Source organism: Hippocampus guttulatus, chromosome 10 (assembly GCF_054856545.1).
Source record: "Hippocampus guttulatus isolate MCC_2025c chromosome 10, RoL_Hgut_1.0, whole genome shotgun sequence".
Taxonomy (NCBI): domain Eukaryota; kingdom Metazoa; phylum Chordata; class Actinopteri; order Syngnathiformes; family Syngnathidae; genus Hippocampus; species Hippocampus guttulatus.
Window position 1 is genome coordinate 7,277,520 of NC_141270.1, and position 5,887 is coordinate 7,283,406.

Sequence of the window (5,887 nt, forward strand, 5' to 3'; positions counted from 1 at the left end):
AGGTATCAAAGTAGGGTTTCAAGACCTACCTCGGGATTCACATCATGATTTCAAGCTTCAAGTTTCGAAACAGGGTTTTAACATAGGGTTAAAAGTTCAATTTAGAGTTTCCAGACAGAGTTAGGGCTTCAAATGAGGGTTTCTACCATTGGATTGGGTTTTGAAAAAAGAAATCCATGGTCCAAGTCAGGGTTGGTTCTTGAAGGTGTAAGGACTTGAGCCAGGGTTAATGCTTAAAATTAGGGTTTCAAACGAGAGGTGGGGCTTGACGGTTGGATTTTAAAACGGACTAAGAGCTCCAAATTTGTGTTTCATGCTTGGATTTCTTTTTTCCAAACTATGGCTTCAATTTAGGGTTGGGGTTTGAAATGAGGGTTTCAAGCCAAGGTTAGACTGTCGAATTAGGCTTTTGAGCCAGGGTTAGGGTTCCAAGCCTTGGTTTGGGTTTCAAATTTGGGTTGGTGTTTCAGGCAATGGTTGGTGCTTGAAGGTAAGGTTTCAAGCCATGGTTAAAGTTTGAGATGAAGGTTAGACTTGTTTCTAGAACCAGGTTTGGACTTTAAATTAGGGTTTCAAGCCTGGGTTGGGTCTTAAGGTAGGGTTTCAAGCCAGTGTTTAGGTTTTGGGTAGGTGGAGGGCGGCTGTGGGCTAGGAATAAATTACCTCTTGATGTTGTCGCTGGTGAATCGCACATAATTCACAGAGTTGCCTTTTTGGCTTTTGAAATAACTTTCATTGGAACATGCACAATGTGATTCAAAAGAAAATGTCAGTGCACACTTTTTTTTGTCACACTGGCATTCATTCTGCTTCTTTTATTATAAAGTCTCACGACTTTGCCAAAAGAAGTGAACTCAATAAAAAAATAATAATAACATTAATGCAGACATTGCTCTCCAGCCTGAATGAGATTAAAGTCATTATTGTTTTATTTCCTTCGCCAAGCGAGCACTTATGATTTGATTGTCCTTTAACGGCTGCTTATTGAGCAGAGGGATGAAAAAAAATAACTTACTGATGGTTGCAAAGTTAAGAGTTTCAAGCCTGAGTTTGGTTGGTTTGGTTGAGGGTTTCGAATTAGGGTTTAAAGATCAAGGTAGAGTAGCAAGCCATTTTAGTGTTTCAAGCAACAGCTTTTTTTTTCAAGCAGGTTGTCAAGACAAGGTTAGGGTTTGAAATTAGGGTTTCCAAAATGTCAGTTCAAGTGACACTATGAAAGATGAATCTTATTCATGTTGCTGATCCCGCCTGCAGCGTTGACATTTCCAAAACGTCAATTGCATTGGACTTCTCAGTGGAAATGCACTTCAAATTGCAAAAGTATTGGTTTATTTATCACTCACACACACACACACACCATTTCGTACCACTAGGGTAAACGTGTCATCTCTGCGTCTGAGGCTTTTTGTTTTGCATTTGATTTGTGTGCCGTGCAGAAACAGATGTAATAATCACACTGAACATCTGTCTCTGGTGTGTTGTTTTGGAGGACAAGGATATGCAAAGGCCTATACTTGGCACCATAATGTTCGTGTGTGTGTGTGTGTATGAGACTTTCTTTCAAGAGATGAGCTTTTATTGCTTCATAAATCCGTAACTAGAGGCTGGCTGGAGGACTGTGTGTGTACGTGTGTTCGTGTGTTTTGGCTGTTGAAACAACACAAAGCCAAATGTCAATATGAGACTCAGTTCTTGATCACTAAACCTGTGAATTACTGTCGTTTGTGAACTGACCATCCAAAGCCAACATACTCTCTGCCCAGATGTCAGCAGTCCCAACTGCATCATCATTTTGATATGCTGAAAATGAACCGATAGTTCCCAGTTCTCTGCAGTGTGTTACAGTAGGACATAAGGATATGGATGTAGGCCATAAATGGATGCAGGCAAAATAGAATTCAACTGCAGAATCGAAGCCTTCATCTTTCATATGGCTCATGTATAAAATTTTATCAAATGTAGACGTGCGCAGGGTGGCCCGGTGGTCCAGTGGTTAGCGCGTCGACCTCACAGTGCAGAGGTACCAGGTTAAATTCCAGCTCCGGCCTCCCTGTGTGGAGTTTGCATGTTCTCCCGAGCGTGAGTTTTCTCCGGGTATTCCAGTTTCCTCCCACATGCCAAAAAGATGCATGGCAGGCAGATTGAACACTCTAAATTGTCCTGAGGTGTGAGTGCGAGCGCAGATGGTGGTTCGTCTCTGTGTGCCCTGCGACTGGCTGGCAACTGGTTCATGATGTCCCCCACCTACTGCCCGGAGACGGCTGGGATAGGCTGCAGTACACCCCGCGACCCTTGTGTCTATAAAGCGGATTGGAAAATGGATGGTAGATGCAACATTGTGATCCAAGAAGATGCATCCTGAAAATGAGAAGTGGCGAAATAAAACCAAGTGGTCTGAGAATGGAGCCCTTTGGGACACCACAAAATTCCAAAAAGTGTTAAATTTGATCCATTCATGCATTTCATTTGTCTGACATTTTGGGGGGATATTTTGCTAGTTGACTGTCATCTTAATTCATGCTAAATGTATCATTTATAGCTTCTGAAATTCTCAAATTGTTGTGTTGTCATACCTCTCGGCTAGTGAGTGTGTATTTCTCATCAGATTGTGTTATCCTTGATCATGGGACAGCTATTAATGCTATGGGCAAAGAGTAAAAATAAAATCAATTAGTCAAATGAAACCAATGGGGTCTGAGAAAGGAGGAAACTTTAAATCCATCATAGCATCTACATACAGTACTTACATCCCAAGTTCTCATCTTCTCCCCCCAAAAACGTGTGTTCCTAGCACTTTGACAGTCCTTAATACTGCCAGAGTTGAAAAATATGAATTGCCAAAATGAAATCAATGGGCTTTATGGCGCAAACTGCCAAGATAAAAGGTTTCATGACCAAAGCGTGTTTAAATCCATCCAATAATGTTTGATTGTGATTTCATTCACAATGGAATCATTTGGAAATCTCACAAGATGGAAAGAGCCTTTCGATGTTTAAAGAGCCTCGTATGTCGCTACAGAATTCCCTTGTGGACTGACGAACAGCTGTCTTCGCCGATAAACTTCCTTTCCTCGCGCTCAGCGAGCGATTGGTCGTGTCATATCTAATTAGGCCACAGGTGCCGCAGTTTGTCTCTAAATGCTGTTGAGTGCGGCGATTGCGCGAAACGTCGCGGAGCCGCCGTCACTTCGCCATCGATTTCACGCCACCAATCAGGCAACGTGACTTTGATGCAGGCATCTTCTGGCGATTACAAAACGTGTGGCTGCCAATCTAAAAATAGCGCGCTAACCTAATTTCCTGCCTTCGTTCTCTAAGATGCATATTTTTCACGTGACAGCTGTAATGTACACTCTGGTGATTTAACAACAAGGAATTAGGATTTAAATGTCGGTTTAATGATTCACTGCTTTCTAATACAATTCTGTCTTTAATGATGCTTTCACTTGACATCTGCAGCTTGGAGTGTTGGGGGGGGGGGGGGAAGCTGCAAAAACAGTCACTTATCGGAAGATAACTTTTCTTCGAGTTGTCAAAGTGTATCTGTAACAGGGATCCTCACCAGTGACATTAATAAGAATCTGTGTGAATTAGAAACCATTTTGTCACCAAGATTGAAGCATCCTCTCCAGAGAGCACGGAGGGGGGAAAAATGCCAACAAGAAAAGTAAATCTTTGAAAAAGTGTCTTTAAAACTTCCTCACCACCTCCAGTTTTACAGAATTCTGTCAGATGCTCAACTGGAGCAGGCATCACTTATATATATATATATATATATATATATATATATATATATATAATGAATATATTAAAAAAAATCCTCGTCTCACCCCCACTCGGGTGGTGTCCGTCCCTCATTCAGCTCGGGTCCTCTACCAGAGGCCAGGAAGCTTGAGGGTTCTGCGCAGTATCCTTGCTGTTCCCAGCACTGCACATTTCTGGACTGAGATGTCCGATGTTGTTCCCGGGATCTGTTGCAACCACTCATCTAGTTTGGGGGTCACTGCCCCGAGTGCTCCGACCACCACAGGCACGACTGTCACCTTTACCTTCCAGGCTCTCTCCAGCTCCTCTCTGAGCTGTATATATATGTGTGTGTGTGTGTGTGTGTGTGTGTATATATATATATATATATATATAAATCCTAATTCTACTAAGTATGTTATGGCTAATTAGTGAAGTAAAATAAATAAATAAAAAATAGTTATGAAGCTCAATTTAGCGTACGCTGGGAATGTCTCTGTCCTGGTAGGAGAATTTGCCGGTTAATCTGGAACAGCACATCAAACCCGTCACAGGCTACAGAGAAGCACAGCAGAGCCGCAGAGGTGACAACAGCCCGATCCCAACGTAGAACTTTGACCCATTCTGCTCAGCAAATATAGTATGTGTAAATTCATTCGACTGTCCGAATCAGTGCCGTCAGTAGTTAGCTAATATTAGCTTATGATCCAAAGTCCAGGATGGCTGACGTTTAGGCATTCACCTTCAAGCCGCAGGGAATTATGCTTTGATATGGTCAATCAACATTTGTTTCAATCAGCCATAAGGTGTGAAATTGTGGTACATTTCAGTTCGACTACAGTACATAGGAAAGAAAATCCATTTTAAATTGGGCTCAATGATGCTTATGATGCTCACCCCCACCCCACCCACCCCCAAGGAAAAAAACAACAACATATTTTGCTGTTGGTTTGTTTTAATACCACCCTGGATAAAATCACTCATGCGGCTGGCCCGAAGACCTCATTTATTCATAGTTGTCATTTTAAATGAGCGGAAGTATACGTTCAAAGGTTGTGTCATCTAACATCAATAGTTAACTTGTGTCAAGTTTTCTTTGACATCACAGTGGAGGGGGGAGGGGAGGGGTGGAGACCATTAGTGTCCGGTTCTTTGCAAAGGCAGATTTTCACATCTTCTTGACTGTTCGAGTGGAATGCCGTGACGGTTGGGTCTATATTAAGGGTAATGATATAAAACCAGCGTTGGATCCAACCAATTTGTGTTTCTTTTTTGACAAACTACTACATTGACAAATGTCATCTTTGATTATTCTCTGATTGTTAGTTATTTTTTTTAATTTCGCTCCCCACGCACCCCTAAGTGCCAAGACTACAATCCACTAAGCAGGCGAGAGAACACATGAAAAAAAGGGAGCTGGAGAACACCGTGTCAAGAAATGAAAGGGAACGTGTTGTACTGCATTTCTCTTGTTGACGTGTTACTTGGGCGCTGGGAAGAAAAAGCACAATTGAGTACGAGGATCTATAAGGCATATTTACTGGTGACACACGAACACATCATCGCCACGGTGAAGCGAGAAAGTCTGATCCTCATGAGCTCATGCTGAACTATTTTAGCCCAAGCACAAAATCGTCCAACTTTTATTTGCCCTTTCAGAAGGTTATATTATTTTTTGTAAATTAAATGAATTGTTATTTCTCACTCTGTGGGGATATGTAGATAGTATTTCAATCAGATAATATTTCAATCAGATAATATTTCAATCAGATTCAAGTCTAGACATGGACTTGGCCACTCCAAAACCTTCAAGTTGATTTGCTTATGTGTTTTCAATCTTTGTCGTGATGAAGAACCCAAATGCACGTCGGCGTAAGATCACAAATATTTCTGGCAAAGCACGGAATTCGTGGTGCTGTCACTCACAGCATGTCATCCAGGTCCTGAAGAGCAAAGCAGCCCCAGACCATCACACTACCCCCACCATGTTTGACTAATAGTATGATTTCCTTTATCTGGAATACTGTGTTACATTTACACAAGAATTTAACGACACACATGACTTCTATAGAGCTCAGCTTTCGTTTTGTCAGTCCAAGGAATGTTCTCCCAAACTCAGATGTGATTTACAAAATTAAGAAAA